The sequence below is a fragment of the Patagioenas fasciata genome, chromosome 11 (assembly GCF_037038585.1).
Source record: "Patagioenas fasciata isolate bPatFas1 chromosome 11, bPatFas1.hap1, whole genome shotgun sequence".
NCBI classification, from domain to species: Eukaryota; Metazoa; Chordata; class Aves; order Columbiformes; family Columbidae; genus Patagioenas; species Patagioenas fasciata.
Genome location: NC_092530.1, coordinates 21,816,360 through 21,829,924, shown reverse-complemented (window position 1 = coordinate 21,829,924; position 13,565 = coordinate 21,816,360). Strand labels below are relative to the sequence as shown.

At 43.6% G+C, this 13,565-nt stretch overlaps 1 long non-coding RNA gene across 1 annotated transcript in view; it reads right to left on the bottom strand.

The window, feature by feature from the left end:
- Nucleotides 1–13,565, bottom strand: part of LOC139828898 (uncharacterized) — a 74,382-nt gene that overhangs the window by 60,292 nt on the left and 525 nt on the right. The gene's annotated exons all lie outside the window — the stretch shown is intronic.

Sequence of the window (13,565 nt, the reverse complement as noted above, 5' to 3'; positions counted from 1 at the left end):
TTGGGAGTGGGACTAGGAAATCACAGACTGATCTGCTCAGTTGCCACACTACAAAACCAGCAATGATTTACTGCTGCTCCACCCCACCAGACGTAAAGTCATTTCACTTCCCTCCTCAGAAGCTCACCCTCTCCATTTCATGGTACCCAGAGTGTCCCTCTGGCCCCACATCAGCAGGGACAGAAAATATTTTGCTTTCAAGAACTAGTGAAAAATCCCCTCAAAAAAACCCCAAAACAAAACCAAACAAAACCAACAAAACAAAATAAACAAACAAAACCCCACAACATTAACCAAAGGAAATAGAGAGCTGTTTCTTGAGAACACTGGAGGGAGTGGATGGGTCTCCCCTTAGCCAGGACCTGGGGGCCCCCAATCAGCATGTGCAAACTGAAGGCCAGGGAGAGCCCCTTTCCAGAGAGTTCTGCCAGCCCCACAGTTCATGTCAGGATCCCGTTTCAGCCTCTCCAGCGTTCCTCACCAGCTTTCTTTTCCTCTCTTCCTCCCTGCTGCCTTAACCACCACTTCCCCTCTATGTTTGGACTTCAGTAAAACAAGAATTTTCAGTTGAATCATAAATTCATCAGATACGTGGTTTTGGTCACCCTGAAACTATTAGCTAGTCTGGGTCAGATTTGTCAAATAGTTTTGGCTGGAAACTATGCGTTCAAGAACGGGAGGGGGGATAAAGTTGCTTCACGGTTGAGGCAAGCAACTCACAGATGGAGGCCACGCACTCATCCTCCTCTCTCAGGGCTTTTTGGGAGCTTTAGAAAGTAGAGCAGGTCTTTCGGGAGGCCAGGAAGCCAAGAGCAGGATTTCCAGAGAGCCTGGGATCAGGTAAAGGGCAGATCTATGCATATCCCACACCTTAGGTGAGGCTGCTTAGCAAGCAAACCTTCATGTTGGAAGAACTCCAGATGCTACCAAAAGCTTTAGGAGCCATGCAGAGAATGAAAGGAGCAGGACTGTGCAGGGGTGAGGAGGGCAGGAGTCTGGGAGATGGAACCGCACACCCCCATCCCTGATCCATGGAGTGGTTTATTACTGACACGAGAGGTGACAGGAGCCCGCGAAGAGGGCACTTCCTCAGGACACCCTTTTCAGATCACTGTCAACAGAAAACTCAAAGCTACCAAGAGCTAAAGAAAGAAAAACATAAAATTGCCTGGCTCATAAGCGCATGAAGCTGCGTGAGAAAAGTGGGATTGGTTACATCAGTAGCCTCTCATTTTAAACTAGATTTCCCAATTCCAAAAAGATTAATAAGATAAGTGATTGGTGTCATGAACCAGCCCAGAAAGTATCTGATGTCCCACATCCCTAGAAAAAGCCTCTAAGTTTGTATTGCCAGAACAGTTGTCAAGAAGCAAAATCACATGCAAAGAAATAAAAGCCAACACCAAAACTGATGCTTTATCTCCATCTGCCTCCAGTCTCCCCCATTTTCCCATGCACCAGAGAGCACAGGAATTGTCCACACCACACACCTTGCAGCATGGTTTCTGTGATCCCCTAAGCTATGCTGCCTCGAGGATCCGCAATGCACCTCATACTGCTGCTGAAGCTAGAAATAACAGCAACTTATCTGAGTGCTTCCCAGGAGAACAACCTTTAGGATAACGTAACAGGTATGAGCAGCCAGCACAAGAGTATTGCACTTGCCCCTACCTAGCAGCCATGCCAAAACCTCATTGATTTTCACTACTGATGCAAGGGTGGATCACAAAACCATCCAGGCTTTCCCATCCTATGTGGGCACCCAACATGTCCGGGAGTCTGCAGGAAACAGGGAATACCCTGTAGATATTGTGTTTGTGCCTTCCAAGGCGCAGCAAAGCCACTCCCCAGCCCATCCTGGTGTCCTCGAGCCCCCATGATTTCCACAGAAAGAGGACTTCCCACGGCAGGTAGATTCAGCTCTGGGGTGATGTATCCCCAACACATCCCACCCTGTGGTGGGGGGATCCACATCTGTTTGGCAGCCTTGCAACCCTCATTAGATGTGGCTGCAACACAAGGGACTCCGGTGCTCTCCCTGGAAGCCAGTGCTGTGGGCTTACCTGCAAAGGGTCTCGCTTTATTCTCTAAAAGAAAAGAGAAAGGTTAAAACAACCTCTACGATAAGGAGCAGTAGCATTGTCTTGACCCCAGTATTTCTGACACGAGAGGAAGATATTCAGGATATGGCCAATGCTGGTTTTGTTTTGTAAGACCTTGATCTGCTCCTTTTCTGCTGACAACATCGATGGGAGAGTTTCATACCACGTATCTGGGCTGTAGGAGTCTGGAAAGTTACTGACTTGAAGAGAAAAAATGCTGAAATCCACAGAAAAGTGAAGGGAAGACGCAGGGAGAAGAGGCACATTTTGCTAATTTATTTTTTTTTTACATTGCAACAGCTGTGCTTACATGAAAAGGGTCATTAACTGAAGATGCACAGGGTACCAGCATGTCTGCTGAGGCTTTATACAATTTAGGAGATCACTGCAGAGTACAATGCGGGATCATTTAAAATTCACAAACAAATCCTATAAAATACCTTTGTAGGTATTTTAATGGTCCAAAACAAGTACTGTGTACTACTCGATAGGTGCAATTTTTCCTTTTTACTAAATTCCATACGTAAAAATCAATCTGTTCTTTTTAAAAACAGAGACTTTTTTTTTACTACGCTATTTTAAAAGAATAAAGACAGCTCCCACTGAGATGTCTGTTTAAAAGTTCAGTACATTCTGCTGCCTTATTTTATCTAGCAATGATGAACTAAAAGAACACTGAAAATTCAATCATGATGGCAATAATATTTGAAAAGGCTATAAAAAAAGAATGATTAAGGTGGTAAGAAACATCTTTTGCTGAAATTCTGAACTCTGTATTTCTGTTTCATTACATGAAAAATAATACAGGCCCTATGCAGAAAATGTGTTTGGTGTACCACTTTGATGGGGAAAAAAACCCAGTCTTTTAAAAGCATGGTGAAATGAAAGGTGATTTTAAAAAAAAACACACAGGTATTTACATAGAGCCATTTACTCAGCATTCGGAATCGTGCCATTCCCTCTCTATAGTTTAGCCATCTCTAGGATAGTTTGCATAAGTATGCATTTATTTACTAATCTTCAAAGAGTCCCCATTTTTTCTAGCTTTCCACTGTAGTCATTAGAGGTCACAACCCTGTAGGAAATATGGGCTGCCATGGTAACACAAAATGTCTGCTACAGGCTTAGTGTAATTCCTCCCTAATAGAAAAACAACAGCAGCAAATCCTGCCTTTGATAAATGGGCTTATATGTTGTAAGAAGCCACTACCTAGAAAGGTGTCTATCACTTCAAAACGGCTCTAAATAAAATAAACGTTATTTTTTTTTCTTAAAAAAAAAAAAGGAAAACACACACATTCAACATGATTAAAGAAAAAAAAGCTACTAATGTACACAAAGCGGAACGTGGAATTAATCCGGTGACCAATCTGCAATGTCTCGTTAAATACAGTGGGCGAAGTTTGTAAGGCACCCGCCAAAGAAAGCCCAGCTCTACTCAACAACAAGTGTCTGCTAAGCACTTCTAACAGCATTCCTGGCAAACCTCGCTCATAACCAGCAAAAAGGCTGCATTTCCATACGTTTGAAAAAGCAAAATTCAGAGGGAGACCGTCACCCCTCTGAGTGCAGCAAGGTAACCTGGACTTCCCCACTTGGAAATTCCTGGGGAAACAAAAAAAGCATCTGGTTCCAATAGTTAACTGGTGTTTGAGAGGGGGTGAAAGAAAGAAAAAGAGGGTCTGTTTGATGTGGTGGTCCATGGGCATGACTGGCATTGCAGTGAAATCCTGCCTTGCCAAGAGGCCGGGTCCCGATGTGGCCGGCTGTCTGGTTCACCTGGGTGGGTATTTCAGGAGGGCTCTGTCCACCCCTCACGCTTGCACTCAACATCAGCTTATACTTCTGAGTCCTGTCTGTGGCTCCCAAAGGCTGCTATCTCCTCTCCTGCCTCCCTCCTGCAAAGCGCACACATGAAGGACTGGTTTTCTTTCCTGCATTAACCAGGATTTTCCCCAGAACGTGGCTTTCATACCGATTTCTATACTGTCTCAGTCTTTTTCAAATATTTGGCAACTGCTGATGGGGTACCCTGCCATCCTGTACCGCCATCGGGGTGCTGCTCAGAGGGGATACACCGTCAGCGGGGCTGCAGCAATGCAGAGCCTCCCCACAGCCAAACCCTGTTTCTCGTTCTCTTTTGTTTACATTCCTCCAGCCAGTTTTCAATCCAGAGAGCAGCAGTCACATCTCCACCAATTCGAGTTAATTTATCAATTAAGCTATTGCATTACATCTACTCCTTTCACACCATTTGCTTTTTTTATTTTTAGAGGGCTTAATTTTGCCTGATAAAATATTTTTTCCTCTAAACACTTGCAATTTGTTGTTTCTTTGTATTTACAGTTAGTACGCCCATCTTTTTGATAGGTGCCCTACACCAAGACAGGAAATTTGAAATTCTTGAGGTCTGCAGCACTTTGCAGCAACAGGGAGGCTGCCAAATCCCATCTGCCTGGGATGCCCCTCTGGAGGAGCCTCTCCACAAGGGAACAAGAGGCTTCTAATCCTGCTCTCCAAGGTTTCACACCACCACTCCAGAGAGGGAAGTCAGGCCAAAAGAGTCACCATAACCAAGTCAAGACGTGAACCCCCATGATTTCCCACCATGGGGTCCCCCGAGAGCCCACGGCCAAGGACTCACTGCCTGCGACAGACTCTTTTCTCACAGAAACGCCGTCAACCCCAACAGCAAATTTCTAGGGTGGTTGGAAAATAGCCCCTCACCTACTGCGAGCCTGATAATGAGGAACAGCATTTTGGGCAAGGATCTAATCCACAGCAGAAAGCCAAGCTCCATTTATCGAGCCTGCTGCTATCCCACAGCAGCCTTTCGTAGTGTTTTACCAGTTCCACACACAAAGCAGAAATGACAAAAAATCTCTCTGCCTGCACCCTTTCCGATTCCTTCAGTTGAGGCAGTGGTGATTTTTATCTTCTTTCTCCTTCACCACCACTTTGAATTTTAAGTGTCAGAAGATATTTCAGATTTTCCCCCTCTTTCCTGCCTGCCCAGTTTGGGTTATGAGATACTCTGTGCTTTCAGCTTGTGTCAAAGAAAAGCCATTGAAAGTACAATTAATACCTCTGGGTGTTAATTCATCTTCCTTTGCATTAATCCAAAAAAGCAGCTTGGTGTGGAAAGTTCTGCTTTGCCTATAATATTGTCCCCAGATATTGCTGTGAACACCCCAATGCTGACAGTTAAGAAACAGGTCCTTTTCACACCCATCTCCGTATTGTCTGGGGATCAAAATGAGTGCTCACTCAAAAGCACCTCGATGAGTCACTACTGTAGCTGAAAAGTGACACATTCTCAGGTATGGGGCGACTATTCCATATCAGTTGAAGTGAGTGAACTGGTTACATCCACAACAGGAACCGAGGAATGTCACCAAACACAGTTCTCCACACAGTGTCCCCATGTCCCTGTGTTGACTCCCATGAGCTGTCTCCAGCTGCTTTCTGCTTCTCCCCAGGATGCAACTCCTTGGTATCTGCTCATACCATCCCCAGACACAAGTGGCATCTGCACCATGACACCAAGCCTCATGTTAGAGAACTGTGCTCCCAGTACTGCCTTTGGGTCAAATATTTACTAGCCTTATCTTACCAAGAGAAACCGCTTACAGTCACTAGGTGTAGCAGGAACAAACCCACAACACTATTTTGCTCTAGTGAGACCTTTACAGGGCCACACTGGCTACCATCAGCAACCTCCTCAGCCACTCCAGAAACTCACAACAACGACTAGCACCACCAAAAGTCCCTTGCTGAGCCCGTGAAACAGCTGGACCACATGTGCTAGAGCTCACCACAGCCCTTTTCCTGCCGGGACAGAGCCCAGCAGGCTGGAAGGGGCTCTTGTCCCCACTGGTCCTTGCACAGGCGGTGGCCCCAGCACCATGATGGGCAGAGGAGCAGCACACTGTTGCTCAGACCTCCTTCCTGCCCTAGCACTGAGGTGTTTTCACTAGAAACCTCAATATTTTTTCCTACAGACTGGTGCCACCAAGCAGCAGTGTGGGAGGCTTTCTCCTCTGCCCCATCAAACAAGAGAGCAGAAGGCATTTGCCACGTTGCATCTCATCTCCTACCACTGCCAAGGTCTCCCCTGGGAGGAAAAGTAGAACATTTCGGCACTCTGCACCATTTTTTTATGTATTGTCCTCTGAAAGAGGAAGATCTGGAGCAAATTCACTAGCATAATTCATTCCACACCACTAATGAAAATAAATGCACTTCTGTGCCACCTCATCTTGCAGCCAACAGGGAGCTCCTTGCATCTCCATCCGGCTCCCAGCATCTCCATCCAGCTCTCAGCTGACTCCTACATCCACACGCAGCAGCCGGCAGCCGGGGACACCACATGGGTTGGAGACAACCCCAGGGGACCTGAGCTCTGCAAACCAATGAATGAAGTACCCTCCTCTATTGACAAAGTTTGATTATACCCACAGCTGATGTAATATCGATAACATATGAGGAAACACAAGAGAATCCAAATCGCTTCCACAAACTCCTCCTGTCCCAGCAAGCTGCCACGTGGCATCGTGTGGCTTCCACCAGCGCCACCGTCCCACCGCAAGACTCCAATGCAGTGCAAATTAGCAAGGCAGGCAACCGCTGTAAAGAGGAAGGCTGCTGCCTCTCAAAATGTACTCAGGTAATTCATTTTGACAAGTGTAGCTTGGTTTTAATCATCAATAATTTTTCTGAGCAAAACATCTTTGGGTAAGTGGGCTGTAGTTTACTTTGTAGAAGTAATGAAGTTGGAGTAATAGGAGGGCTTGCTGTAGTGTTCTGCTATTAATCAGTGCTAATAAATGTGGAAAAATCACTGTTTTGTGTATGTAAGTTATGGAATTTGTAGATAAGCAAAGTGTAAATGAGCGAGGTTTGGTGTAGACGAGGTACTTCCACTTTGTGTCGAGAAGAGATAATAGCAAAGTACCCGACCTGCTTTACTGTCTTTTCCAGTACTATATTCGTTAGTTGGGTTGTTTGAGCTCAGCATTTACAACAAAGAGCTCGGCTGCTCCCTGGAGAGTGGGCAATCTGGTTTGTAGTCACTGAGGAAACTGGGAGGAAGCTGCTGCATTTTGGGCAACCAGAAGGAAACACTATGTAGCCAAACTGTGGTTAAAGTCCAGACAAGCCACCTTCATTAGATCATCATGACCACGATTTGTTTCCATGCATACAGCACCAATAGTGTTTGTTATCAACCGATCTTCAACCCAAGGTACAGGCAAAGCCTTCTGCTGGGCACAGGCCACTCATGGTGCAAAATAAACACACAATAGCTTTGACATATCCACAACCCTCCAGAAATCAAATGACCACGGTGAAGCAGATGGTGAGACACATGCAGAATAACTCCTTGATGTGACACATACTACGAGTTTCACTCCTGCACACCGCAGTAACCATCCCATAGCTGCAGGAACAGGAGAGGTGGTGTCTGTCCCTGTCCCACCACGACAGCACCCCCTGAGCTCCTCCTGCACACCCACAAATGCCATGATTGGTGTGAAAGAGTGGTCCCTTCACTCGTGCACTGGTCAATATGAAGCAGTTCCTTTGCCAGGCACTGACATCCTATTCCTCCCATGATCTTACAAAGCTCCAGGACTCACCAGCATCTCAAGGGGCAAACCTACTCACCAACTTAGCTACAGCAATACCAGAGCAGCAGTTCTTACAGTTTCCACACAGGAAGTGATGAACACCAGTTCACCCCGGTCCTGTTTTAGCAGCACCATCCATAGACGCAGCCATGGAGGGAGTGGTAACGCTGGTGTTGAGCCAAGAGAGAATTTCTGCACCATTTGTAATGAAAAGAACATGTGACTTGGTTTCCCCAGCAGCTGTTGACTTCAAAGAGGTAGCTTTGCTCCCAAGTTTTCTTTAAGGCACTCAGGGCAGGGAGCAAAGGGGTTTGGGTGGCCAACATAAAACAAGAGGAACAGCATTTGGGGCAACTAAGATCTCAAAAGGTCTGTCAGTGAAGCTTTGGCACAAGTGATGCTGCCAAGGGGCCATGAACATCATTAAAATGAGCACAACCACTGTTTTTACTTAGATGTTTTAAAATTAAAGCGACCTTTTCTGCCAACAGTAAGGACATTTTGCTGTATTTTTATCTACCATTTTGAAGGCGTCTGCACCAAGTCATTTCTTTAAATTTCTATCTTTGTTAATGCAAAATGTTATTTCAGCCACATCAAAATATCTGGAGAATGTCAGCTGACATTTCTGCTTGCAAGTGCGTTTGGGGAGCATTTATACATTTATTTGCCTGGAAGAAATATAGTTTTAACTGACTCTCAAGTCACTCAGTTTTCACAAGATATTATCAAAACACAGGATAGGAATCTCAGCACAAAGCTCAGAAGGAAACCAGAGCAGATTTATACTATAGGAACTGATCTCGTCTATCAAATCAGACCTGTGTGTAACAGCCCGACTCATCACTGTGCCATTCGTATTTCTTTGCATCGCTTTACTCTTTGGGGAGCAGGGAAAAAGGGCCACTTTTTCAAAGAACAATACGAGAGCCCAGCCACAAAAGGCTCCTCCCAATGTAAGTAAGTTATTTCGCCTGGGAAAGCCCTTTTTTTCCAGCAAAGCAGGTTGGAGAGGAGAGGCGGACTCTTCCTCGGGAGAGAAAAGGCCGTCTTGTGCATGGGCTGCTCCCCATTGTGCTGGTGTGTAGGTTTACATGGTCACCATCACGGGGCGAGAGCCTCTGGTTAGGGCAGAGCCCCCCCAGGCCCATTGGGCTAGGGATACCCAATGGTGGGGAAATGGAGGCAAGGGGGAGCATCTACAAGGGAGCAGCCGCTTCGCCACACAGCCCTTCATAATTTCTGACACAAAAGGGGAAAATACAGTGTTGCATCGAGCTCTTTTTCAACCAAAAGACGTGTTTGGTTTGTTGTTGTTTTTCTTTTTTTTTTTTTTTAATAATAATCTTCCAGCCCATTCAATCACATTTTACTTCTTGGGGAGGAAAAAGTAAATGTGAAATTGCCTTTTCTTGCTCTGAGGACTAGCCATCACATTTACCAGTTTCGCTATGAGATGGCAGAGGGCATTTTCTTGCTCTGAAATCCAAGCAGTTTTGCTATGACTACCACCTCCCAGTGCCCCCACCAAAAAAAGGTGGGGGGGTAAATCACCTGTAAAAAATTAGGTAACAGAGTGTGAAAGGTCTCTGCCATTCAGGAAATACTTCCCGCTGGATTTAATTACAGATTGCAACTAAACACCCACCCCACACACCCCCTCTCTTTTTTTTTGGGGGGGGGAACTTCAGACTTACAATAACACGACATTTATTGAACGTACTAGCCTTGCAGCAGTAGTACCAGTAAAAAGCCCAGCGAACCGCGTTGTTTACAATCAACTTTCAAAATATACTTTGTCCACTAGATTAACGAGAGTTTTATGGAGAAAGTGTGTTGTGTCCGCCTGCATTAGGAAGCAGTGATTGCGGAAAGCAGAGCCTGCGCGGCTGCAGGGAGCGGTGCCGGAGAGCTGCTCAGGTCCCATCGCCGCGCTGGCAGCAGCGCTCCCCATCCTCTCCCCAGCCACATACTGGGGACAATCTGCATTTTACAGCCCCCGCAAACTCCCTCCCTGCTCAGCAGTTTGCACAGATATTGGCTTCAGCGAGTCCTTCTCACATTTGGTCTAAATTGGGTATTTTTTTTTCCCCCTTCAGTATCGCAGCTAAGATGAGCGGTCCTGATACAAGAGTATTAAATGTCAAACGAGCAAAAAACAACGTGCAAAGCCAACGCAACTCTGCATTTAATTTAGGCAGTGTCAAAGCAAGGAGCAGAAAGGAATGATGTTTTTTTCTTCTTTGCACATTTTTATAAAACCACCAAATGCAGCTTGCATTTGAGGCTTCTGTCCTAACTAGCTTCATAGAACTCATTTCTTCCCTTATTCCCTATCAATATTAGGTTAATCAGTGGTAAGCAAAACAATATACCATATCTACCTAACATTTGAGTCTCTAATCCTACGTGGCAATATTAAAACTGTTCCTCTTTTGGGCATTTAATTTGCCTGCTTTGGAATGAGACATTAGGATTTTATTTCTAAATGCATTGATTAGATTGTGTTTCTGCTTCTGCAGCCAGAAATACAGACGATTTCCTCTATGCGTAGGTAATGAAGCATCCAGCGCCCTGGAATTCATTTAAAAATTTGTATTCCATCCCAATTATCCCCAGTCGTTGTGCATAATAAAACAATTTGTTATAGATCAAATACTGTACATACGAATACCCTGAACTGGTACTGAGTGTGTCGCTTAAACTCACAAAAGGGAAGAAAACTCAGAGTCCAGGCAAAAATCTGCTCCCTGGAAGGTGTTATTCTGTCGCTGCTATGGGGTAATTTAGAGGATCTGCCAATATTTAGGAATCTCTGGCTTGACTTTTTTTAGTTTTTATGAGCTGAAGAACAGAAGCAGGGTCACTGCAGAGATTAAGTTTCCTTTCTGCACTGACGTTAGGGAGGGAGACGGAGAGAGAGACAGGGCAAGAAAGTGCTCTGCTGTACCCTGAAAATTAAAATACAGCTGGATTACTACTCTAATGATGCGCTTTGCCAGCTCTTACAGGCTTCACAGCTTCTCAACACACACCCACGGGCACAGAAAACTTGTGCCCTCAGCATTCAACCAAACAGGGAGCTGGAAATGGTTTGCTTGGCTTTTCGCTTCTTGGTTTGCTTTTTAACACAACAAAAAAACTGCTCCCGTTCATGCAGAGCGCACTGGAAATCAGCAGCAAATTCATCTGCTAGTGCGTCCATCTGGAGTGAAGGGGGATTCAGTGAAATGGCAAAACCAGCAGAGTAGCACGAAGGCAGATTTTTTTCCCCTCCTTCGTGCTACAAGCAACAGAAATTCGGGTGACAACTCCATCCACAGCGCAGCATCCGAAGGAGGAGGACTTGTCCTCCCGTCCCTTATAAAGCACACACACACACAGGATAAGGAAAAATAAAATCAGAGGCATTTCTAATAGCCAATGTTAAAACTTTTTTTTCCATAGGTTATAATTGCAAATCAAGGGGGGGGAAATCTGATTTCAAATTCTACCTGCACATTTTATACGTTTACACTTTCGATTAATCCAAGTTACATTGGAGCAAAAGAGGTAATGTTTACCTCCTTGCCCCTGAAATGAAGAAAGAAAACCTTATTTTGCAAGTATAGCATGATACAGAATGTTTCCTATTTATCTTTCTTTTTGCTGCCTCCCTCTGATTCCTTAAAAAAAAAAGAATTCAGATTGCAATTCTATTCCAGAGTAAAACACTATTCATCGCAAAAAGGGAATTTAAGGTGATAAATTAAGGTGATAAATCAGCTTTCTGTGAATAGTGATTGAAGAGGTTCATGTTCATATTTGAACGGATTTTCTTTATCTACACATTTTTGTTAACCGGTTTAATAAATTATGACGGACCTTTAAAACCCAATCAGAGCTGTACTGATTTATGATCAGCCAAACAGCACAGCAGAAGGCAAAGGAACAATATTTTACTGCTTTCAATAGGAGGATTATTTTTATTATTATTATTGATTGTATCAAAAGAATAGCTGAAGTCTAGGTTTTTTTAGTGGTTATTTTTCGAAGTAAATTGCAGAAACAGAAGGAAACTGTTTAAATCCGGAAACTATTTTGAACAAGTTATCTGAAAAAGATAAATTAGCATGGTGTAGTAATACAGACTCCAAGCGTGAAGTAATTTAAAACTGCTACAAAACTGGAAGATGAAAATTGGATATCCAACAAATGTCGTCTTCAGCTAAATTACTCTGACTACTTTATGGTATTTTAAGTGTCTCTTCTTCTTTGCACACTTTCTCATAAAGCACTCACAACCAAAACAGCAACAATTTCTCATTTCTTGCAAGGCAGCTGGTGGGATCAAAATGTAGTTTCTTAAACCATCAAATAAACAAGGTTCGTGCCCTGCAGATTCGAAGGTGCTGTTAGTAAATGGTGGGCAGATAAGGCAACTGTATCCTTTTGTGAGATTCCAAATGGATAGTATTTTATTTTTTTAATATCAAGTCAATTATATTTTAAAAGTAAATTCCACAATTTTGTATGAATAGTTTTATTTAGGTACCTGCTGCATTTAACATTATTGCTGAAATTTTAAACAGATACATTGATTTTTTTAAAAAATTTAGATCCATAGAAAATAGAAACTAATTAGCCACATGTATCAAAATTATTAATGTAATCTCAGCTATTCAGTTGCCTTGCATTATGTAATATACGACCCAATAAATTAGGTAACATAACAAAACTAAAAATAAGGCTTAGGTCTCAGTACAAATTAAACTATAAAACATTATATTCAGTACTTGAAAACATCTCATCTTTCATTTCTGAATTATAATTTAAAAACCAATAAGGGTGGCTTCATAAAATAAGGAAAACAAACTTGTTCTGATTTGGTGTGAAAAACAATTGAAGCTGACAATTTTACGAAAGGACTTTGTACAAGCAGAGCTACAAAGGCACAAATAAAAACTTGCGATTACAAAATAGCTATAATCATCCAACTGGCATTTTACATGCTAGATACTTGTAAAAAAAATATAATAAAAGATTATAAACATGCACTGTGCACCATAAAACCGAGAAGGAAAAAACTCCCAGACTGAAGAACACAATTGCTTTGCGCCCTTCCTACACTGCAGCCATTCACACCGAGTAGGCTTTTAACCAAATCTGTCTATAGGATGGGGCTGGAAAATGGGTGAAATATATGTTTGTTCTGCTCTTTCATCCCTTTCCCGCAGCGGTGGGAGAAGAGAAACTTCGACGTCATGTTAGTCACAGGGCGGATTTCTTTCCAATGCCTGTGCCTTGTCCCGAGCACGACGCTGGGCTGAGAGATGCATGAATGAGGCTGTTTGTAATTAAAGCTGCTTTCCCGAATGGAGAGAGGGGGCTAACGCTGTCCCTACCTGTGCCATTTCATCCCAGCTATGGAGAAATCCTATTACACCCAGAAAGGGGGTAAATGCAGCCAAAAGGAAAATTCAATCTGTCTTTAAAAGTGGTGGCAGAGGCAATAGCGAATGCTGCAGAAAAGGCAGACAGTGCTGTGAGATTAATATCATTAAATTAAACTGCTGCTTATTCTCTAAAGCGTCACTCCTGAATTAAGAAAGTCCACAGAACCAACCTCAACATTTCAAAAACTCTCAAAATCTTACAAAAATTTAACTGATGAAGGTTAACAAACAAAAGACCAAAACAAATCCCCAAAGCAGCCTCCCCAGCTGAACCAAAGTGTCACACCAGCCCAGTGAAAATACTGGAGATTTGCACGAACTTTGAGGAGATTGTTGTTGTTGTTGTTTAATAACTACGCTAAGTGAGAAAGCAACAGTATAAACCATCGCAATTTCTA